Source organism: Lynx rufus, unplaced genomic scaffold (assembly GCF_022079265.1).
Source record: "Lynx rufus isolate CCGP_SWC_20201006 ecotype Redwood Valley unplaced genomic scaffold, mLynRuf1.p SCAF_1, whole genome shotgun sequence".
NCBI classification, from domain to species: Eukaryota; Metazoa; Chordata; class Mammalia; order Carnivora; family Felidae; genus Lynx; species Lynx rufus.
The window spans coordinates 112,651,495-112,676,674 of NW_025814823.1; the positions used below are offsets into that span (position 1 = coordinate 112,651,495).

Here is a 25,180-nt window from a genome sequence, read left to right on the forward strand (position 1 = left end):
AAGAAATGAGTGTTCCCTCCAAGCCCTGCTTTAGAAAGCCTCTTTGTTTTACGACGCTGGGTGCAAGCAACCCTTTTAATTTTGTGTTTTGGATTCCAGCCATAGGAGGCCTTCTTTAATGTAGCAGATGGCTGGAGACAGGCAAGCCAGGTTCCTACACTCTGCATCAAGCGGTCTTCCCTAGAGAGGAATCTCCCAATTATGTTGCTCTGAAAAAGAGAAGAGAAGAGAACTTAAAATGGACACATTAAATTTGCACCGCACGTAAAGTCACCGGTGCTTTAGGCATCTGCAAGCATTTGGGGATCAGGCAAGCTTCTGAGAAGCTGATGAAAACTATGGACTTTTTCTGCAGAAAATGTGTAGGTAGGTATATACACAAAAATGTGCATATTCATTCCAGGGGATGGGGGAATCACAGAGTTTCTCACATCCGGTCCCTGAAGCTTCAAGGGGTCTATGACCTGGAGATTCCTGGGCTTTCCGTGAGGCAGTTGTCATTTTTTTTTTTATTTTACTTTTCTTTTTTTCAGTATATGAAGACTCTCAACATCTGAGTTGTGAAAATAAAGGGTCTGTGGACTATTAAGGGATCATTTCACCACAGAACACTCAAATTTTACTGGAAAAAAGTCCTTTTTAAAAAATATTGATTTATTTTGAGAGCGAGAGAAAGAGCACGAGCACAAACAGGGGAGGGACACACACACACACACACACACACACACACACACAGAGAGAGAGAGAGAGAGAGAGAGAGAGAGAGAGAGAATTTCAAGCAGGATCTCTTCTCAACACAGAGACAGATGTGGGGCTTTATCTCAAGACTGTGGATCATGACCTGAGCCGAAATCAAGAGCTGGTTGCTTAACTGACTGAGCCACCCTGGCACCCCTGGAAAAAATCCTTTCAAATGTTGAATAAAATCACTTTAGTGTACTCTCTGGTTCACACAGAACCTTACCTCTGTAACATGAAGTTTATTTGGGAAACTTTGTGTGATGATTTTTTTCTCTCTCGGAATTTTGCACACTGTTTCTTCGAGATCTCATGCTTCTCGGCACTTTTCTCCACTTAGCTCTGCCTCTTGCACCGTTTCCAGTATGAAGGCTTGGGGGTGGGGCTAGTCTGTCCGTTGAAGAACATACAGAACTTGGAGAGGAAGCTTTATCATTTCCAGGACACTGTCCAGAGGAGTCACTCAAACTCAGGCATTTCTTCCTCTGAGGTCCACTTGCCATGACTGTCGGAGGAAGTGAGTGTCCCGGAGGTGGCTATGAGGTGGGACCCTTTGCATCTCTGTGGTCACTCACTGATCCTTTTATGCCGGGTGACTCCTCGAAACACCATCACGTTCTTCCAATTCTAGTGGGTGTGCGTTGGGCATTTAGGGAGAATCTTCTGAGCTGTAGCAAAGCATGGAAATGACATATTTATTAAGGATACTGGCACCAAAATCAGTTTGCCTCAATTACCCTTCAGTTAAAAATTAAAAATAGGGAAACACTGAATTAATGATTCTAGTTCTTCATGTTCCATATGTGGTCCCCTATTTCCTGAAAATTACTTCCTTTTTGGTTCTGGAAAATTCAAGGTGGGAGTAGGTCATGAACTAAACATTCTGGCTGATTCTTTTCACCTAATGAATAATTAAAGCAATTATTTTTATTTATTTATTAGAAAAATTCAAGCAAAGGGCCCATTTTCTCCCCATCAACCCCAATTAAAGAAAACCTATCTGGGGCTTAAAACAATACATACAGCCGCGCCTGGGTAGCTTAGTGGGTTATGCATCAGACTCTTGGCTTAGGTCATCGTCTCACGGTTTGTGAGTTGAAGCCCCTGTCAGGCTCTGTGCTGATAGAATGGAGACTGCTTGGAATTCTCTCTCCCTCTGTCTCTCTCTCTGACCCTACCTAACTCGTGTGCTCTCTCTTTCTCTCTCAAAGTAAATAAATAAACTTTAAAACATTAAAAAAAATAACACACAAAACCTTTTTGTATGTAGCGACATTTTGGATGGGATAACTCTTGGTAGAAGGAGGCTGTCCTGTATATCGCAGAGAAATTAGCAGCTTCCCTGGCCTCTACCCTGTAGATGCCATTAGCACCACCCTCCTGTATGTGACAGTCATGGTTGTTTTCAAATATTGTCAAATATTCCCCTGGGATGGGACAGTCGCCTCTGGTTGAGAAGCACTGGCCTAAATTATCCACAAATAGCTTTCTCTGCAAGTATAGTAAGATTGAAGTTTGAAGCTGCTTTTATCTGCTCTCATGGGGGAATGCTAAATCAGTTTATCTATTGTGATGCCCCATTGAGACTACGTCTATTTGTTCAGATCATCCCATTCTACATTTGTTTTTAGAATCCATTTGATAGTTAAAAACAGGAACTTCCTTATTCCATTCCTATGGCTCTGGTGTGCCTGTTCATTCCCCGTTTGATAATCTTTTCAACTATCTAGATATTTAGCAATCTGTCTGATTTTCTATACCCTTTGAGCCTAGGTAATTTCTCAGTCCTTTGAGAGGCATTTTTGTGCTGTTCAAGTTTCCATTCCTTCTTCTTTTTTTTTTTTTTAATTTTTTTTTTAACGTTTATTTATTTTTGAGACAGAGAGAGACAGAGCATGAACGGGGGAGGGGCAGAGAGAGAGGGAGGCACAGAATCGGAAGCAGGCTCCAGGCTCTGAGCCGTCAGCCCAGAGCCGGACGCGGGGCTCGAACCCACGGACCGCGAGATCGTGACCTGAGCTGAAGTCGGACACTTAACCGACTAAGCCACCCAGGCGCCCCACCCATTCCTTCTTCTATGGTATCATTTCTTCCCACTTCAGACCTAAGCTGAGCTCACATAGCAACTTGGAGAGGTTGGAGTCTGGTTGCTGTGATCAGTAGGTGTGTACATGGTTCAGGAAACACAACTGTTGGCTTTAAGATTACAAATGTGAGCATTAAAAGGAATCCTGCAATCACAAATTGTTCCTTATATAATGTGTAGTGACTGTAAGATGGCCAACAGTTTGGGGGAGGATTTTACTAGCTGTTTGAAGTGAGGAATGGCTCTAGTGTACAAAATGTTTAAACCAAATTGTTATGTCTTACAATGTTCAACAAAACACTCTGCAAACATCAGTTCTGAGGAAAAAAAAAGGCACCCTCCAAGTCAGGGTTATAGGCACTTCTGGGAGTTGTAAAGCCATGCAGGCTCCAGAAATATGTGCCTTCCAAGGGCTGGAAAGTTCTGAATTGCCAACAAATAATCAGTGAGTGTGACAGAGAGTTAAAGTACACAGACGTTACTTTCACAAAATTTATGGTGTAGTAAAGAGGTTTAAGATGTAGACCCGAGACTGCAAACCAATGGTCAATAGGACTAAATCAGGACCATGGATTTGTTTTGCTTGGCTTGGAGAGAATTGGCCTCCAGCGTGTCTAAGAAAGGGAGAAGAAGTGAGAAAGAATGAGAGAAGTGGCTAAGCTTTTAGATAACAGAGATTTTTTTTTGCATTAAAATCCAGATTTCCAACTGTTTTTGAAAAATCCGACGATCTGCCAACACTGGCCCTTATTCTGTTTCCCTACAGTGGTGGTCAGCTGGAGTGGAACAGCAGCTGTCCCTTTGATCAGAACAGGCACTCTCTGGGTCCCCACCCTGGCCCACTACACTTCCTCACGAGGCCTCTGTCCCATTCGAGATTGGCCACCCCTTATGCAGAGACTTCGGCAACATTTACTTTGTCTTCTCACTGTGGAAACAAACTGCTGGGGCCCTGAGCAAAATAGCAGCTGCTCATTTGTGTGAGATGATGCTGGCTCAGGCCACAGAGGTGATAATAGAGGCAGTGAGAAATGGTCAGATTTGGCATATATTTTGAAGGTAGTCAATAAGATTTCATGATGGATTGGATTAGGCTATGAGGGAGAGGATTTGGAAATGACTCCAATTTTGATTTTTACTTAATTTCTTTAAAAAGCAAACCTATGGTGGAGTATTGGAAAACCAGTATTGACCTCTTAAAATAAGAACATTTAAAAGTCTTTCTTCACTAGTACTCTTCCACCTGGGTGCCCTAGGTAGTGCCATCATCATAGTCCGGTAAATGCTGCCGCTTTGGGGAATTTTGAGGGAAAGAACAATGAGAAGAGCCCCAATGACTAAGAAAGAGACTTAGATTCTTGTCCCAGGAGGCGGATTGGAGAGATGCCAGCCTACTGGTGACTTCTGTGCACCTCACTGGCCTCACCTGTCCAGAAGGGCGTGTGTATCCCGAACTACTGGGGTTGATCTCCCAACATGGACGGTCCTACTTCGGGGAACTCCAAGTTCAGGCACTCGAAAGGGGTTGGGAAAGTAGAGGCTCCAAGATTTCCAAATGGGAGGTGATTCAGGGCTGCCTTGAGTAAGAAACTGTTCTCAAGTTTGTTTTGAAGCTAGTTTTCATAGAAAGATCTAAGTGAAGAGGACTCTCTTCACCTAGATTTATATAGTTACTTTAAAAATCAATGAAAGCAAGCAAACTTGTGTCGGAAGATCTTTTTTTTTTTTTTTAACAGCTTTTGCAGTTGAGAAAATCCGCAATTGTCCCTATCGAGGGCAATAGTTTTATTTTGTTATCTTCTGAGCTGCCTTGGTGAGTGGAGACTACTAGTGGCCGTCGTGGCGGTGGGAGCTGACCGACTCCCACGCGGGGGCTGGCCATTGCCGCGAGAGCCTCCGGCGGATCGGAAGCTGGACTTGGCCGCGCGGAGCCAGGCGCGGAGGCTTCCTTCCCTCGGGCACCGCAGCGGTCACTCGACCCCTGACGCGCATGCGCAGACCCCAGCGGCGTCCTCCCCGGCTCCTTCCCTCCCTCATCCGGGTCCTGGGCGAGCGGGAGCCGTGCGCGTGTCTCGCGGCCGAGCTGCTAATAAAGTTGCACTGAGGGAAAGCGCAGCGACGGCGCCGGGGGAGTGCGTCCAGCCGGCGGGTGAGTGAGTGTGGGGCCCAGGGCGGGCGAGCGGGCGAGCTGGGCCGGGGGCTGCAGCTTCTTCCGCGACTCAGCTCGCCCTCAGGCCCGAGTGGCTGGACTCCGGCCGAGGTGGGGGCGCTGGGCCGCGGGCGGAACGGAAACCGCCCGGGCCTGCGGGGCGGGAGAGGTAGGCCGACTCCCGGCCTGCAGAGGTTCGGGCGGCCGGGGATGGGGCGGCCCGTCCCGCTGCGGAGTCCGTGCAGCGGCCGGGGGCGTCCCGTGGCTGGCCTTGTTCCTGCGCCGCCGCAGCCGCCCGGACTGTGGAGGGAGGCGCTCGGGACGCCCTCGAGGCGAAGGAGGAGCGGTGGGGGCGGGGAGGGGGGAAATCCCGGCGCTGCTTATGTCCAGAGGAGCGGTTTGTTCTACCTCATCTAAGCACCACCCTCAGTCACACCCCTGGTAGGATCGCCGTGCTCGGTCGAGCCGTCCGGTCTGCTTGCTACACTGCAAAGCTGTCCAATGGCTTGATGAATCCGTGCCGCCGTCGCTTTGTGTTTCAAAGATAAGGATCCACGCTTATCGGTGGGAATTACACTCTGGGCACTTGTGACCTGCTACTGCACTCAGCTGGTAGTTAGACCTGGTTTCTGCCCGTTGCCGTGCCAGTTTTCACCATTGCAAAGATTCCTTCCCCTTCGTGTTAACTTCTGCATTGCTGCAAGGAGAACGCCAAGCCGTGCCTGTTTGCACATTAAGCCTCTGCCCGGTCTTTCACTTTAATATCAGTACTCAAATTCATATTCCGGGCTCTCCCCCTCCCCCGCCCGTTTTCCTCTCTTCCCCTTTCAGCTGCTGTTATTACGTGGAGTTTGGAGCCTAAGCTTTGAAAACTCCCATGTGGCGCCTGTCTTAAGTCGGAGCATGCTCAGTAGCCAAAACAGATTTTGGTTGCAAAAAAGAACTGGGGCGAGGATAGTCCGGGTATTTGGACGTTTGCCCGATTCCTAACAAAATGTTCCAATTCTGGTTTTGGTGGCATTGGAGAATGGAGCTGTAGGCCAGCCTGGAGGTGAGGAATGCCTGAACACCCTGGGCCAGATCGCTATCTTGATTGCAGAGACATTGTTTCCTGACCAGCTGGAGGTCTAGAGTTGTTGGGGTGGTGGGGTGGCGGGGAGGGGGGAACATTCCTGGCTGCTTGTGCGTTTAAATGGGTGTGGTGCTAAGTATATCTTGTTTACCTTATCTTTCTGTGGAAAAAGTTTTGAAGTCTGGTTGGGTTTGTCACATCATGCCTGTTGCCTAGCACTGCCTAAAGTGCTCTTATCTAGCAACAGGCTGGGTAGGTGGAGGTCGTGGCTTGGCCTCACAGAAGTTGAGAGTAAAGGATGCTTGGGTTGTTGTTTTAAAAATTATTTAAGTTCTTTTTAAATAGAGCGCTTGAATTTCCTTAAGAGGACTCGAATTGCCCGGAGCGAGTTAGTTTTCAATTTTAATTGAAAGGAGTTCTAAGATTTCTGCAAGGTGTCAATGTGGAAGTGGCCATTGTAGGCAAAACAGTTCTTAGACAGAGTGTGACAGTTTGGTATTGATCAGGATACTGTTGTGAAATTAGTGTGTTCCAGAGTCAGTAAGTAAGGGATTATTTTACAGATTTGTACAACTTTCTTTTTTTTCTTTTACTCCTTCTTTGGTAACTATTTTTTCCCTCTGTGGGGAACCCCAAGATGACAAGAATGCACACGTCATAAGAGACAATTTACCGAAATATAACCTTCACAAAAGTGATGCATAATACGTTTTAGAGTTTTAAATTTTAATTTTTGTTTTGTTTGTTTGTAGATCTATATTCCCTCTCTATTGCATATCCCTTGGTCAGTGTGCCTTTCTTTTTCACATGGGTGTTTTTACCGCATGAATGTTACCCTGTATCTTTGTTACAAAATTTCATTCATTATTTATCCTTCCATTCCTTTCAGGTTTGAAATAGCTGAGATCGGCAACAAAAATTAGGTGAACATTCTCAACTGACTTTCCTCTTAGATTTTAAATGCATCCATATGATACAGTGTGGTAAAAAGGAAAGTCAGCAGTGGACTGAAAAAAGAATAAAATATTTTTGTAGAATACGTGCAGATTTGCTGGTATTATCTACTCGTCTGGTTCACCTCGGTAGGCGCCACAGAAATGGGTAGATTGATATGTGCTGCATTTCTTTCCCCTCTGGCAAAGTCAGCTATTAATTTCAGTGGGAGACAGTGGCAGAATGTTGTTACTAATGAGGTTTGAATCAGATGTTGTTTACTGTTAGTTATGTAACATGTTGCTGGAAGTATTATTAAAAGTTGCCTTCTGTAGCAAGGTAGAGGCAAGTAAATTCTGCTTACTCTTCACTGAGTTTTAATTCTTGGCTGAACCTGAAGGCACATTACACTATAACCATAATTATACCTGGGCAGCCTGTCTGTTTCCTGTTTTCATCATGAACCCAAACATTATGATTTGCAGTGATGATCTTTTTTGTCCTTTGCGTTAAACAGAGGCAATATGTTTTCTCTGTCTACTGAAAACAGATTTGTAACTTGGTCAAATCAAAGATACTGGATTCTCTGTTTTTGAAGACCAAACAGTAAAATACCAGTTTTTCACTTATTAGTAATGTAAATTGAAATACTAATGCTATCTTAAAAAATCTATTTTACACATATTGTTTGATAGTGCTTTATGTAAATTTTAATGTTACCAGTAGTTTGTAGAGTGTGTGAATTAAGAAAGCCCTTTTTGTTTATGACTTATCAGTGTTTATTATTACCAGATGTATATGTTGGTTTAGGCAGTGAGCCACACATTTGGATAAATTTCAGAGTCTGCTTGAGTGTACTTTAGCATATAGCCGCCTTTATTCCTTTGGTTTATCATTTTTGCCTGTTCTCTTTACTTCTGGAGGGTCTGTGTTCATTTGTCTTTTTTTAAATTTTTCTTTCTTTCTTTTTTTTTTTTTTTAATGTTTATTTAGAGAGAGAAGAGAGTGAGTTGGGGAGGGGCAGAGAGAGAGGGAGACACAGAATCCGAAGTGGACTCCAGGCTCTGAGCTGTCAGCACAGAGCCCGACGTGGGGCTCAAACCCGCAAAGCACGAGATCATAACCTGAGCCCAAGTCGGATGCCTAAGCTACTGAGCCACCCAGGCGCCCCACGTGTCTCTCTCTTTGTGTGTGTATGTTCCATACTAATCACAAAGAAGAAGCCAAAATAGTTTATTTCTTCACATGTTACCAGTGCCTTATATCTGATGGGTGTGCCGCTTGACTCAAGGTCAAAGACATTGAAGATTTCCTTTTATAAAGGACAGTTGCAGCCTGAGAGATGATTTGTAACTCCACCAGTCTGATTATTCTGGAGAGGAGAGTTATCTGGAAGGCTACGACCCAGGAAGGCTGCAGGGAGATAGGGTGCTTTCCCACCAAAGAAGATGGTGCACGACCCCAGGAAGCCTATCCATGTCTTTTCACACCTTGTTTTTCCACTTCCAAACCTAATAGAATAACAGTAATTGAAATTTTTAGTGTTAGATTATCTAGTTTATTGTCGTTATCTAGAACTCTGAATCTGAGAAGTATGTGTACTAGTTGGAAGGTTAAGATATACAGTTTGTTTTGAAGAATTGACTGTTAGGACCAGCTAATTTCCCATTTTCGTACATCACGTTTACATTCTAATATTTTTATTGTTTGAAAGAGGGGGTAATTACAGAGTTAGTAGGTTTTTCATAATAATCACCTAGTTTCCAGCTCTTCAATGTTTTTTGTTTGTTTGTTTGTTTGTGTTTGTCTTGGGCAGCTAGCTGGAGACATTTTTGGCCCCATCTTAGGAGGGAGGTGGTTTCAGTGACTTTTCTTCCTGCTTTTACTGTGATATTCCTGACTTGGTTGTGACAGTATTTTAGAAGAAAGAATTATTTATCAGACAGTTCTGTATGGGCAAGACTAAAATTGAAATTCACTTTTGGAAGCTAGTTGTTAAAGTACATTTTGTGAACAGGTTTTGCTTTTGAATTCTCTGGTGTACTAGTCTCTGTAATGTTCATCCAATTTACAGAGGAGTATACTCTGAAAATCTGACAATGGTTTGATCTGTTGTCTGATTTGAACTGGATTTCCCCTTTTGATTTCTGTATATATGTGTTACTTTGTTACTGCTGAAAATAACAGTAAGAAAAGAAGCTGGTGTCACCATCGCACTTTTCTCTGAGCTTAGCACCTGGAGTCCTGAGAAGTGCCTTACGCTTTGCCCATTTAACTATGATCTCAGAATATGGCTGGTGCTTTCAAGGCAAGTTTTGTTTTGTTCACTTTTGTTTTCATGATGTGTCAGGATCTGCCTTGCATCCTATCTGGTGGGCTGTATAACTTGAGATCTAGTTATTCTGGTTTCTGTGTTCCCAGGAAAAGGGGGTACTGTGGAAATATTTCAGAGCTAGTCTTTTGTTTTTTTCCCCCTTATTCACCTCTTTCTGCCCACTTAAGTGAGTACCTACTTAACTCACTGACCATTTCCATTTCCACTCTTTGGAGCTGAGTGTACATTAAATGAACGATGACAACAGCTGAAAAGGTATCCAGAGCCATATTTGCTCCCTTTTCTTCTGAGTAGGTGACTTGAACTCTGGGGTGCACATGAGGTATGTGGAGACCATCTTCCTAAAGCGTTGTGTACTCAGGTTAGTGCTTGGTGCTCCAGAGACACATTTGGTAATGTAATGATTTGGTATCCCTTGACGATTTTATAATTTAAAGGAAAGCACCATAATGATTGACCAGCTCTGTGTCTATTCCTGTGCCTACAGGCCTGTACAAGTATACTCAAACACATCTGGTAGTAATAGAGGAAATCTTGCAGGCTCTGTGGGGGTGAGTATACATCTAGATCAGGCTCTGCTTAATTAGAGGACTTAGAGGAGCAGGTGAAGTTTAAAGAGTGATTAAAAACTGGGAAACAAAAGTCTGGATGTGGGAGATAAAAACGTAGAGACTTGTGTGGGCACAAAGAGAGACTATGCAAGATAATCTGTGAGAAGTGTCAGGGAACATGAGTTCAGCTCCTGACTGGCTTTGAAATCCACTGTGAGAATTTTTGATATCTTTGGAAATTGAGAGCCACGATTTGGAAAAGTAGTGATTTAAATGTTTCTCTAGGAAAGTTATTTTGGTGCCCATGTGGTTATATCCCCTCTTCCTCATAGATGTTCCCATAAAGAATAGTAGGATTTCTGAATCAAGAAAGCTTGTGGGAGGGGTGCCTGGGTGGCTCAGTCGTTTAAGCGTCCAACTTCGGCTTGGGTCATGATCTCACGGTCCATGAGTTTGAGCCCCATGTCGGTCTCTGTGCTGACAGCTCGAAGCCTGGAGTCTGCTTCGGATTCTGTGTCTCCCTCTCTCTCTGCTCCTCCCCCACTCATGCTCTGTCTCCCTCTCTCTCTCTCAAAAATAAATAAACATTAAAAAAAAATTTTTAAAAGAAAGAAAGCAAGCTTGTGGGCAAACTTGGTCCTGGTTTGTTTCTCTTCTCTGCCTGCAGCCAGGGATGTGGCTTACGTGTTTTAGTAATTGTATGTCTGGATCTAGGATTGGTTTGACACTGGTGGTGCTGATACATGGTGACTACTATTGGTGTTAGAGCCATAAGGGTAAGATATTTTTAGAGCTTTACCCCCACCAGCCACAAAAACAGTTACCTTTGCAAGTGACTTCTTTACATGGTTCTAAGGACCTTGTTTCTCAGACCTGCTATAAACCCTAAGACTCTTGTTGAAATGGTGGGAGGTAGGGTTCTAATCTCAAACCTAACGAATCTGAATTTTGTGGGATGGTTATGAGAAATGCATTTCCTGAGGACCCCCATCTGTAATTCTTTTGTACAGGTTTGGCTGAGATCATGGTGGGTTGTGACCCAACCGTATGGGCATTTATTTGCATGGGTTGATGTGCTCAAGAGATTTTGTTTTGACTAACAGTGTTGGATGAAATTTTTGGATTGGTTGCTTGCCTTTTACTTTGGATTGAAGCAGTTGGAGAGGTGTTGGAGCAGAAAGTGAAGGAGCTGTTTCTGTGAATTGTTTTGTCAAGTCTGGGCACGAACCGTGTGTGTGTGTGTGTGTGTGTGTGTGTGTCTAGGGATGAGTTTGGAGGGTGGTTTGTGTATATCTTCTGGGAGTTGGTCAGAGGTCCTACTTAGGTATCTTGAGGTAAGAACAGGATCTTTGGGTTTTCGTATTAATATGATTTCATTTGAAATGGAAGCCTGGTGAAGCTTAATAACATTTTATTTATACATTTAATGTACGTAAAATGTAACTCCTGATCTTCCTTTAGCTTTGTTATCAGTTTTCCCCCAAATCAGTTGATGACAAATCCTGTTCTTCCAGTTGTCAGGGCTGACACCTTGGAATCATTTTTGACGCCTGTGTTCTCACATTCCCCGTATCTCTTCTATCAGGAAACTTACTATTCCCTAAAATGCATGTGAAGTTGTCTACTCCCCACTGAACTGCCATCACTCTGATCTAGGCCATTATCATCTCTCACCTAGCTTACTGCAACTCTGAACAGGTCTCCCACTTTTACCCTTGCTGTTTATTCTCAACACAGCCAGAGTAGTTAGTTCTTTAATGTTTGTCAGAAAATGTCCTGTCTCCACTCAGAGCTCTCAAATGGGTCCTCATTTGAGTTACAGTAAAAGCCATTGCCCTTATATGCAGGATGTCCAATCTGGGTCTCTTACCTACTGAACCCCATTCATTATTTTCCCTTCCTCGTTCACTTTATTCTCACGCTACCTTGGTCTTGGCAGTTCTCAGAATGTGCCGGACGTGCTCCCACCTTGAGATCTTTGCATTGCCTGTTGCATTTGCCTGCCATGATTTCCCCCACATGTCTGCCTGTCTTGCTCCTGTTTCCTTCATGTTTTGATTCCCTTGGTGTCTGCTTAAGTGAGGCCCACCTCAGCTGCCCTATTTAAAATCACACCTCTCCCACCACACTTCCCATTCACCTTCCTCTGCTCTATTTTTCTCCCTAGCACTTTTCCCCAAACAAACTACAGTATTGCTTATTTATTGCCTTTGTCTGTCTCCCTCCTCTGGAGGGTAATCTACCGAGGACAAGTGTTTTGGGTCTCTTTATTCATGTGTATATTCCCAGCTCCTGGAATGCTACCTCAGAAAATATCCTTCTGAATGAATTACTTGAATAAATTTCAAAGGTGCTCTGAATATGCTTAGTATTGTTTCTTAAAGATTATTCTCTGGTGAGAGAGATAAAAATCATGTAAGTCAGCAAACACTTACAAATTGATTTATACACTGAAGGAAATGAACATGGTATTAGATGAGGGATTGGGGAAAACCTACTTTATATAGGATTATGAGGTGATCAGGGAAGGTCTCTGCGATGACACTGAAGCTGAAGTCTGAATGCCAAGAGAGCTTGGAAATTAGTGGTTGGGGCTTGAGGAGAGTGGTTTGGGCAGAGAATGGCCTTTGTAAAATCTCGGAGGTACAAAAGACATTCTAGTATAGGAAGATAAATTCCTTTGAAAGATGAATTCTTACTAATATTTTTTGAGAGCAGAAAGTGTTTGCCCCTAGTTTCTCATTGGTTTTTCTTAAATTTCAGCTTCCAAATTTGAATAGTCCTAGATAGATCTGTTGGAGATAATTTTTTTGAAATATGAATGTCTCTTGACATACAAGTCCTCTCTTTAGTAAGGATTTTAATATGGCTGAGGTATAGCTGCACTTTGGTTTAAAATTTGTTTTTTCCCCTGACTATATTGGAAGTATGTTTGTTTTAAGAAGTAAAGAATTGTATGAAGCAGAAAGTGAGAAGTACCCTACCCCTTCAGCTAAGGCCCTTTCAAAAGCTTTTTGTGCTCATTCTCTTTCATTTATTAAACAAATATTTCTTGAGCGTGTGTATCACCAGGCTTACAGTGATGAGTGAAAATAGGTATGGTTCCTCTAATATACATTCATGCAGAATTTGTACTCTTACGGAGTTGGACAGATAAATGTAAAAATATAGTGTGTTAAGTGCTACAAAGTAGAGTTATGTGATGCAGTAAGAGTGTTTAAGAGGGGGGGTTTTGTCTGTGTATCACCATCTGGGAAGGCTTCCTGAAGAAGGGATGCTTGAGCTGAAATAGAATTAATATGTGTGTGTGTGTGTGTGTGTGTGTGTGTTTTGTAATATGCTAGATTCTTCTGTAATGCATGATATTTCTTAATTTTATAATGTGTATAATGTTCTCAATATATCTCTGAGGTACCACTGCTTTTTCTTTGTATTTCCAAGGTACTCTGCATTATTAATTGAAAGTTTGCAGAAGAATTTCAGGGTACTTAACACACAAGGATTTCTCAATCTTACTGTTACCTGTTTGTTTTTGTTTTTGTTTTTTAGCTCTGGGGAGGAGTCATTTCTCTAAGAAATAAAAAAAAAAAAAAACCCACTGTAATGAAAAAGTCATCCAGTCAGGTCTTCATAAACAGAGGTAGACTATAAACTTCCAAGGTATGGCAGGTAATAGGTCATAGTTATTTTCTCAAGTCCCACCAAGTTCTGATATAAGAAGTAGCACACATTCCTGCCTGCTCAGTTACTGGCCTTCTCTGCTTGCTGTACATATTTTTAATTTTCCTTTAATGGCTCATCTTTCTTGGTTATCATACGAAAGTAAATCTAGAAGAAAATGAAGCGGTGTACTAACCATATGAAGCTGTTCACAACACCTTCTCTTCTTTCCATTACTTTTTAAGATCTTTGATACTACAGATAGTGTCTTTTCAGCCTGACTTTTTGGCTTATTAGATACTCAGCCGGTTTTGAGTAAAGGAAACCTGCCCTCTCAGAGTCAGCTCTCCCTTCTGTTGTTATGGTCCTCCAAATCTACACATCCCTCTTCTCTTGAGCTTTAGTTTCACTATTGCCGGGACGTGCATCTGTGCTTACTTCCTCCCAGCCCTCCACAGCCTCCTCTTGGCTAGACCTAGAATTGTCCTTTGTAGGTAAGTGATGTCTTTATTTTTCAGCTTTTAAGCCGTTACCTTTCTTGTTTGCCCTTGGTCTCTTCTGGGTAGTTACCAAACCCTGTTGATGTTTTATTTGTAATGCCCATCACATCACTTCATTTTTGTCTCTACTGCCATCCCTGTCCTGGTCTGTGTACCACTGTGCTGGAGTGTCCTCCTGTCATAGTTGGATTTCTACCATATATTCCATCTACCCTCTGCCTCCTGAATTAAGTCTCTTACTTAGTCATGTGCTGTTGCCATTTGTCACTTCTCGAAATTCCTCTTTGGACGTGTCTTTCTGCTTAGAACTCTACACTGCACATTGGGTTCCTTCTAGCAGCCGGGCTGTAGCCCTGTATTCATTCTTTCCCTGTTTGGCATTCATTCTGGGGCCTTCCCCTTTTGCTTCACAAACTAATTGTCCTCTTCTTGCCTCATTTGGCTTAATAATACTTGGTTTTTCTTATTCTTGTTCTTTATTAACAACTGTATTGTGGTTTATAGATTGTCATCTTCCTCTTTTGAGCTTGTGATAAGCATTCCCAAAATATGTGCAGAAATGATGTGCTGTTATCCTCGCCTCATCCTTAAGACTTTTATCCACTTCCCTGCAATGTATGTGGTGGGGGAAGGACCCAGAGCTAGGCAGAGCTAAGATGTTTTATATACTGGCGAAGCCTTCCACTTTTTGTCACTAGCCATTTGCAGCCTAGTTAATTTTTTCTTCATTCGTATTTACAAATATATCTTTTTACCTTCTTTCTCTCCTGTTTTCCAGTTATGTTGGAATAATTCCTCTTTCTTTCTGTTTTATTTATGATCCCCCTAAATAGATCTAAGTTTCACAGTGTTTGATCACCAGATTTAGTTACATTTACTCAAACTGCAATATTGATGGGAATTAACTGGCTCAACTTACACAGGTTGTCACAGGTATTTCCTAACAGGATTTTAGATTTGGGGACATTCTCTGGCTTTAAAGCTAGAAATAGAAAATCCCTGAAAGGAATATTTTGGGTACCGTTCAGTTTAATTTGTATTTTTTGGTTTGTTTTACTTGGTTAGCCCACTATGCATTACTGTCATAAGACTTGACTTCTAAGGAAAAGGCTCATTTTGACACTTAAAATTGTAAAAGTTTGGTATAGTACAACCTCAGAGCAAAAAAGAGAAAACAGAATTTGTCTTCTCTCCCTGATTAGGCTATTGAAATAAGGCTTTGATATTTATAAATAAAGGTTAAAATGTAAAAGATGTTAAACATTAAATGTTACAAATTTGAAATAGCTTCTTATGAATGTTGATTGCAAAAGAAAATAATTCCATGATTTCAGTTCCTTGAAGTCTCCTTGTTTTCCTAGGAATTAATTATATCACCTTAAAAAAATAGTAGCAAATATGTATTATTCCCACTGGTGTACATTAGGATAGCTTTAATGTGATCACTGGCCCAGGATGAAGATGGCAGAGGCACAAATAGAATCTGCTTAGAAGCCAGGTTTTCGTGTAGAACACTGTCTCATATATCTGGGCTGTGAAATGCATTTTCCTTTTTACTTAGAGGAGAGCACAGAGGTAAGCAACGAGGAATGTGGGAGAGAGACGTTATGAGGAATGAATAAAGAGTAGGCAGGAAAGAAGAGTCAAAGGGATGAGAACAAAAGAAAGGAGAACAGCAAAATACTGGTGGGAAGTGATGGGGGGGGTGGGTAGCAGGAGAAGGGACTTTGGGGGAGGAAAAAAGAAAAAGCTGCATTATTTCCTTATTTCTTATAAGGTGTACTTACATTTTTTTCACCTTGTAACATCTCTGAAATTGGGAGGTGTCTTATAATCAATGGCATTTGAGTATTGGTTTTAGCTAGGTGACATTTGTGTTGCACTTGTCCTTGCAGGTGCATAAACTCTGCCTTTCTGTTTATGTTGCTGTCATTTCTTTCATTTACACCCTTTGGGAAGATCAGGCAAGTATCAGAACTTGCAGGAGGGATGTCCATAGCTTGAATGACAATACTGGGGTAATACGGGAACACTTTTCAGACCTGCAGTCTGAGGGCAGAGATTGATACTGTGAAGAAAAAAATTAAGTGATAAGAAAGCACTGTGTGATAGTTTAATTTGCAACCTGTTCTTCCTTCAAGGTTAATAAAACAATGGTACATCTTAAGTAGATGGCTTTGTATGTTCATTGAAATAAAGTAGCTCAGCTATATATTTGAAATCCTCAGCCTGATCTCAGAAATGTTCATGATAATTGCAACAGTGGTAACTGCAGTTCTCCTTTACTGAGAATGTGCCATGCCAGGCACTGAGTTAAGTGGGTATCTCATTTAATTCTCAGAACTGATATTTATTATACAAAATAGGAAAAAATAGAGGTTTAGGTGTAAATGTTAAATCCAGAATTTGAACCCAAGTTTATTAGACTTTTTAGATCTGGTGTTTTTATGTGTTACAATGCGTATATTGTTATCCGTGTGTAGATTAGCCTTATTTTATTGTACATTTCTAGCCAGTTCTTTAGTTCTACCACCTCAGTTCTAGCAAACGGAATCATTTTCTCATCCTGGTGGATGAAAACTCAGATTTTGTGTCTTTACTCACAATTATTTTTATGCCTCTGATAAAGCTACTTGGTGGTTCTTGTCTCCCTTCCCCTGTCCCCAAAGGGCCATCCCCTTAATTTATTGTAGCACCTTCTACACCCTTAGGGCATCTGCCATTCTCCATTGTGTATTGCAGAGAGGTATGGGCATATTTTCATAGCTTATCGATTTGTAATTCTTTAAAGTTTTAGTCTGGACTTGATTTATCTTTTTTAGCCTTTTAGTTTCTTGCTTAGTGGGTTGCCCTTTTTAGGTGCTCTCAGTGAATGTGTGTTGTATAAATAAGACCGTGACTCTGAGATCAAGATTAGCACTGGTTATGTCTGTTTGTGCCTCAGTAGACTCTGAAGGCATTGTGGAATGGGAGCACAGAGAACCAGATTAATTGCCCAGCAATATGTAACCTCTGAAGACTGAAGTTATTCAGTATAGCTTTGGGGACTTTCCTCTATTACTAGGATAAGTTTAGAGATACTATAGGAAGGTATTATGGATGGTTATGCACACAGCTGACTGAGCTGAAAATTGGTGTTCTCAGTGTTTGTGAATTCATTTTACTTAGTGAAAAGCAAAAGAGGTGTGAAAAATTGAACCAACTTTTCATGAATAGATTCAAAATTCTACATTTTGATTACTAGAAAACCTAGTCATACCCTGATTTTCAAAGGATTGAATGTTTACTCGGGGTTCATATTACAGATGCTAATATATGCATACTAGAAAAAAGTATAATATCTTATTTTGTTTTTTGCGGGGCACCTGCATGGCGCAGTCGGTTAAGCGTCCGACTTCAGCCAGGTCACGATCTCGCGGTCCGTGAGTTCGAGCCCCACGTCAGGCTCTGGGCTGATGGCTCAGAGCCTGGAGCCTGTTTCTGATTCTGTGTCTCCCTCTCTCTCTCTGCCCCTCCCCCGTTCATGCTCTGTTCTCTCTCTGTCCCCCAAAAAATAAATAAACGTTGAAAAAAAAATTTATTTTGTTTTTTGTGTATGTAGTGAGAAATTCTTTTCATAACCAAGGACTTAAGATAGTAAAATAAATCTATTGCTGTATCCAAAGCACTGTGATAGTTTTATTTGTGAGGATCAAGGTATTGTCTCGAATCTGATAGATTTTACAGAATAGTTTACAGGAGAAAATTTATCATACGGGTACAGTACAGCAATTTTGATCCCAGTAAAACAATTTTATTTAGAAACCTAAATGTTAAATATTAATGAAGTGAATGAGTGAGATTTAGGCTGTTAAAATTATGTGTTCTAGTGATTAGTGTGGCAAAAATGTCCTAATGAGATAAAAAGGCTTTGGAGTAAGGCTACCATAATGAATATAAAATTTTAATTAAATTTTAATAATATATAAATTTTATTTTTATAATTTTATTATAATAGTAATAAACACTAGTCTTTCATACATATTGACTCATTTTGTTCAATTGAGAGAAGAATGGGTTGAAGTAGATAAAGAGGTTAATGAAGTATGTTAAGTGGTATAAAGAATCACTTTGAAAGTGAGCATATTGAACAGGATTATCCTTGGTCTCTGAAACTATATAATGTTGTGATAACAACACTTTGAGTATTTTGGAGAAGTCAGAGATAGGGAGAACAGTAGAGAAGGTCTTTAAGCAAAGAATATTCTTTGGTGGGAGACTTTTCTTTTTAGGGTACCGTGTGTACAGTGTTTAGGAGTGTGAGTTCTGGAGCCAGCCTGCCAAGTTTCAATTCTTGGCTCTATTTCTAATCTATATAAATAAGCAAGTTACTTTTAATTTCTCTTTCCTTGTTCTCTCATCTGTAAAATGAGAATAGTGGAATTTACCTGATATGGCTGTTGCGAGATTTTAATGATTTTTTTGTCTCTCAGAGTAAGGTCCTTAACAGTGTTAACATAGTGTTCGATAAATGTTAGTGGTTTTTTATTATTATCATCATCATCATCAAAGGAATATTAATGTTTTTGCTTTAGCAATTGATTTTGTAGAAAGGAAGCTGTTGGATTCCTTGAAATAGCTATATTCTTTTTAAGAAAGCCGAATGTCCCAAAAAGTCTACCTCTTTAGGTAACTTCTTAAGATCATTCATGCCCTGTTGTCTCTTCAGTCATTAACATTGCAGCCCATGTTCCATGCTTTGTACAGAGAATTTCCAGCACAGCACAGCAACGGAGAGCTTCGTAAGGATAACTAAGTCATTAAGAAAAGCTCATGCTACATTTAGGTCTTCCTGAACTAACGATAATTGGCTCTAAAGAAACCCATTTAAAATGAAACCATTTAAAATTCGATCTGTATTTTATACTAAATTGAATAAAAGGTCTGATTGGTACTTCATCTTCAAAAATTAAAACTTGGGAAAAACATTAAGTTACAGTTGTAAACATGTATTCTTATGATGAACAAAGAATGGATCAAGTTTGATGGATAGGCTTAATTTTTCTCACAAGATAATTTAGCATGATAGGGCATCCCTTATGTTTGTCATGCGTGCTACTAACATGGAGAGCTTTTTTGTGTTTTTTGTGAAAATATCCATAAAAAATACATACTGATTTTACTAAGGATCACTCTTAATCCTTTGTCAGTGAAGCTGTTCTCTCTCCACTAAGATAGGCTTGCTTACTGTAAGTGTAAACATGGTGAATTCTTTCAGCTCATTGTTCCCTATCAGTGTAAACCCACTGCAGAAGTACCATCCATCTTGGCAATATCACATCACTTCTGCGGGTCTCTTGGAGGCGAAGGGAACTGCAAATCTGATGCTTATGCTGCTTGCTGTCTGTCCATGAGTGTTAAAGTCATTTGTCTCTGAATCTGGAGTCCCATGTCCTTCGTCAGCATCCGTGAAACAGTTAACAGACTAACTTACTTGCTTGGGGGTGGGGAATGGTAGGGTAAAATTAAATCCCTGACCCTACATTGTTGGCCATTATTTTAATAAACTTTGTAAAATTTTAGAGTATTTTGCAAACTTTGTACTTTCACTGGTGGCTTGTAAGCCATTATGGTGAGGGAAATGTTAGTGAATGGGAACTAATTTTGTAAGTGATCAGTTCACAAACAAATTTTTTTAAAGATTATTTTATAAATCTCAGGTATATAACTTATTGAACATTTACATATGTGTACATCTATGTCATCATCACCCACATCAAGATGTAGAATATTTCTTTCTCCCCAGAAGACTGTCTTGTCCCCACTTAGTTAACCCTTCTTGCCTCTGGTGACGTAGGTTAGTTTTGCCTTTTTCTGAGAAGGAATGATAAATGTGTAATCTCTTGTATCTGACTTCTTCAATATTTTATCTGTGTGACTTATCCATGTTTTTCATGTGTTAGCTCTTTGTCGTTGCTGTAAAGTATTCTGTTTTATGAATTTGTTACTATGGTTTATTGACCTAGTCCACTGTTGATGGATATTTGGGTTATTTCCAATTTGGGACTATTACAGATAAAGTTGTTGTGAACATGTATTTGCCTTTTGGTGGCGCTAGCACTTGTTTCTGTTAGTTATATATACCTAGGGATGGAATTGCTGGGTCATCGGGATTTATGTGTAATGTGGAGTGATATTTCACTGTTTTCTTTAAAAAAATTTTGTTTCTGATAACAATGTTGAGTCCATTTTACCATCTAATGGCCATTGGGGTATTATGTGAAATTTGTTTTCAGTTCTTTTGTTTAAACACCAGTAAATTCTTATGATGACTTTTGTAAGGTGAGACTTAGATAATGAGTACTTGAATTAGTTGCACATATCACTTCTGCAGGTTGCAAAGTTACAAAATAGTTTTAGAAAGAATAGCACGAAAGTTTTCTGAAATTTTTAGTCATTCCATTTTTAGAGTTGAATACATGATTTGTCCCTACTCCTTTCCCATTTCTCGTTTTAAGAAAACACTAATACTGAGTCTTAAGTTTTTGGAATCTGACACCCTTTTTTTTTTTTTTCCTGAAATCAGTCTCTTGAAGTTGAACTAATGATATCCAGTCATTGGCCTTTTCTTTGTTCACATTCTCTTTAAACTTTGCCTTGTGTTTGATATTCTGCAGTACTGTTGTATGTAATTTTAATCTCCTCTTTTTTAACAATACTTCATCGGTAACTTTTTCCTCTTCCCTACTAGTGAATGTTCCCTAATATGCCCGTGTTAATGTGTTGCTCTTTTCACTCTGTTGAAAACCTATTTTATATTACTGTTTCAGTTCTTTGTAGAAAATCTTAAATCTCTTTCTCATCTTTTCCTTGCTCAACCTATGTGTCCAGTTATGACTTTTTTCTGATAGAGTTCACGTTCTTCTCTACTGACTAAACTACCTTCTGAGTGTCCTTGATTCTGCTAATGGGGTTATCATTATCTTAGTCACTTGGTTCAACATTTGAAGTTATCTTTGATTTCAAGGTATAGTTGATAGAAAAGTCAATGACCATTCATTAAATACTCCTTTAGTATGTGATACCATGCACGGAATGGTGCCAGGTCCTGAAGACTTCCTCCTGGAAGGATTTTGTACTCCATTTGGAAAGTTAAGATAGTTCTTGTCACTTTTTTTTTTTTAAACTTCCTGATCTTGAGAGGGTGGGTGCAAGTTGGAGAGAGGCAGATAGAGAGGGAGAGAGAGAATTCCAAGCAGGCAGGGTCCTCACCTTCAGCTCAGAGCCTGACACGGGGCTCAAACTCACGAAACTTGAGATCAAGACGCTCACCCGACTCAGCCACCCAGGAGCCCCCTTGTCACTGTCTTATTAATTAGTTTTTATGATAAATATTCAATGACCATAGCCTTTTTAGAATAGGGTGGTGAAGGAATTCTTCACAAAGGGGGGTGGACTTGAGCTTATCACTAAGGATGACAGAGATTTCTCTTGGACACTGATGGGCAAAAGTACAGGAATTTGTGCTGGATCAGAAAGTGTGTATAGTGGTACAGTGGTGGGTACATTAGGTTTTTTTAAGTCTTGACTCTTCCTTTGAATACTATTGACCATAATTCATGTTTAAATAGCACTTTGGAGTTTATAAAGCATTTATTGTATGTGTGCTGTGTGTACACATATGTGCACACATATTTTTTTACTTAAACATTTCAGGGACTTAGGAACCATCTACCTTTTTGTACAGATAAGTTAGTAGACTTGGAAAGAATGATACTTGCTCATGGTCTTCTGTCTTATAAAGGACTGAATCTGGTCATTTTCTGTTTTGATCATACTACTTTTTAAAAATTAAAAATAGTTAATGTTTTGAGTTATGACCTATTTAAACATAGAAAACAGGAGAGAAAATAACATATCTGGTTACTTGCCAGGTTTTTTTTTAATCTGATTTTAAAAGAAGACAGCTGAAGCTTTTCCATTCTTCATCCTTCTTTCACCAGTGGTACCCAGTACTCAGTGTCCTGAGATTGGTTATGTATCATTTTTATTCATACTTATATTCTCTTATCATATGTGTGCATATCCATAAATACCATGTTTTAACTTTTATATAGTTGCTCTTACAAAGGAATGTATTTTTTTCCAAGTTGCTTTTCTTTAGTTCACTCACTCACTACTTGCTTGCTCACTCACTGAATAAATAGGTACTGTTCTAGGTCCAGGGGACTATGATGGTGGATAAGGAAGATAAAGCTACCTGCCTAGTAACATTTCAGTGGGGAAAATATCTAAAAAGTAATAAAATTGATATCTTGGTCAGGTTAAAATAAATATCATGAAAATTTAGCAGAATCAGGGACTAGGGAATGATGTGGGAGTATGATGTATACTATTTTAGATAAAGTGGCCAGGGAAGTCCTTTTTCACGAGGTGACATTTGAGTAGCTGAATTAATTGAAAGAGTAAGCGTGTTAAATAAGATCAGGGAGAATTCCAGGGGAGAAAACATCAAGTGCAAAGGCCCTGAGATAGAAATGATCTTGGAACACTTGAGAAATGGAAAGAAGTCAAGGGTGATTAAGTTAGCTAGAACAATGGTAAGAAATGAATCTGCAACTGGAGGGGTTGTGGGAGGGGGGATGGGCTAAATAGGTAAGGGTCACTAAGGAATCGACTCTTGAAATCATTGTTACACTATATGGTAACTAATTTGGGTGTAAAATAAAAAAAATTAAAAATAACAACAACAACAAAAAAGAAATGAATTTGGAGGAGAAGCCAAAGGCTAGCTCATGTAGGCCCTTTAAAGTGATGTTAAGGAATTTGGATAGCAAGTGTGATGGGAAGCCACAGAATAATTTTTGAGCAGAGGTATGACAGAGTTTGACATACTTTGAAGGTTACTTTTATATTAGAATTCTGTGTAGAATTCTGTAGACACTTTATAGTCTGTGAACTGTTACTGACAACAGAAAGAATGTGGGAGCTCTTTCTATATTGCTCTGGGAAGATCTGGAGGATATATCGTTCATATGTTTTTCTGTACCTTTTTTCTTTTTAGAATACCACAGTTCATGTCAATGAAGGTGTGTGTGTGTGTGTGTGTGTGTTTGTGTTAATTTTCTCTGGAAGGCCATGAAGGACAAAATAAAAGGATGATCTCTGAGAAGGGGAATTGATTGATGATGGGAAGAAAAATGGGAAGGAAACTAAGCACTCAATCCTTTTTGTCTGTCCAGAAAATATTTTTAAATCATACAGAAGAGTGCACAGTACACATCTTAAGTATCTCACCAGCTGTATTTTCACAAACTGAGCTCTCCCATATAATCACCCATAGCTAGAAGTAAAACTTCACCAGGATGGCAGAAACTCTGATTCCCTTCTAATTAATATCCTTCCTTTGAAAGGGAAACCACCATCCTTTCCTGACTTGTAGCACAGCATGCATTAGTTTTACCTCCTTGTAGTGCCAGCACTCGTAACTCAATTCTGTTCACCATAATTTTAGTTTACTGTTTTTATTTTAATATCATGCAAGTAATGCGTCAATAGATTCCCTTTGTTAAAAGGTTAAAACAATGCAGAAGTATATAAAACAAATCACACTGGACCCCTTTCTATTTCCTTTCCTCCATTCCATGCAGTGATTAATTATGTGGCCTTGTAGACTTTGTTCTGTGTTTACATGCATAAATAACTTTTCCTTTTTTAAAATATGCAATATGGTTAGTACTTGATGATGATGATGATGATGATAGTGCTATTAGATGAGTAGTTAAAATTTATTAGGCATTTTCTGGTGGTTCACTACTAATCTGGTATCTGGTCTTTAAGTTTCTCTCCATTTGTCTTCCCCTTCTCAGCTTAACCTCTCCATTGCTCATCTATTCTGTCTTCTACACGCATGCACTACCCTGTCTAGCCTTCATCATTATGTTCCACTGTTACTCAATAAAGATCTCAATCCAGCCAGACCTGTCTACTCTATTTTAGGAAATGCTCTATTCTTGTCTGCCCACGTATTTTTGTTTGTTGTTTGTGTCCCCTATGCCTTTGAAATTTCTCTCGTCTTGACAAGCAAACCATATTTTGGTTTACTTTCTTACGTTTACTCTCTGGCCCAAATGGCTTTTATCCTCTTTCCTTGAGGTAGCTACACCTGAGCTCAGCCCTTCTTTATGTTTAGCACATAACACTTTATAGTCTGTGAACTGTTACCGACAAATACACTTTCAGTCTCTCGTTTTATTTCTTTAGTTTAATATAGCCAGTTTTGCTTACCTGCCTAAAATGATCCTGTGTTGGGCTGGGGAAGTTCATCCACACAGGAGTTTCCCTCTACTTCTGTACACCTTTCCCCGCATGGTTCCAGGTCCTAACCTTGGTTCATAGGAGTCTGGATAGCCACTGCTGGTTGATCAGCATCCAGAACAATGCTTGGCACTTAGTAGGTTCTCAGTAAGTACATGTTGGCTCTTAAGATGAAGCCATACTTGAAGTGACTTCTTTAAGCACCATCATGGCAGTTCACCGTACATGGCACGTAACAAGCAGTCAGTAATTATTTGTTGACTTTAACTCCGTTTTATTTTAATTTACATTTACCTGGGTTTTAACTGAACGCACATATTCTTTTCTGGGAAGATGTATCCTGATCCAGGATGGTCTTGACAGTAGAGTTGACTAGAATTTGTCAAAGGCAGAGCTGCGGCATTATTTGCAACGTTGGGCACAAGAAAGGAAGCATCTTTGGTTACTGACATCCTTTTTCCAAACATTACTCGTGCTGTTTCACCAGCTACTCATTGTCTGCACTTGGCTGTGTATTGACCACAGGGAATTATACCCATTCTTCTTATCAGTGCGGTGCCACTGCACATCACTTCCTCTTGTCATCGTTGCCAAGAGCTTCTTAAGGGTGCAGAGGGGCGGTCTGCCTAGCGCAGGTTCTTTAACTTAATATGCTGAAAATAATCACAGAAGGCAATGGGCATTATAAAATTATAAACTGCCCTTTTCTGGGTTAAACTTTGCATTTATTCCCTTTAAATCTGCTCAGCATTCTTAGCTTTAAAAATAGATACTTCCCACTTTTCTGGCAATTATGTGTGTTACGATTTATTTGAGGGCTTGTTATCTCTTAAGAAAAAAACTAAGCTAGAATTTGATAA

At 40.2% G+C, this 25,180-nt stretch overlaps 1 protein-coding gene across 1 annotated transcript in view; it reads left to right on the forward strand.

The window, feature by feature from the left end:
• Positions 1–4,879: 4,879 nt before the first annotated feature.
• The window catches only part of SMAD5 (SMAD family member 5), a 50,616-nt gene continuing 30,315 nt past the window's right edge, over positions 4,880–25,180 (forward strand). The window contains exon 1 of the mRNA XM_047084993.1: positions 4,880–4,973. The gene's annotated coding sequence lies outside the window, so the exon portion shown is untranslated. The remainder of the gene's footprint in view (positions 4,974–25,180) is intronic.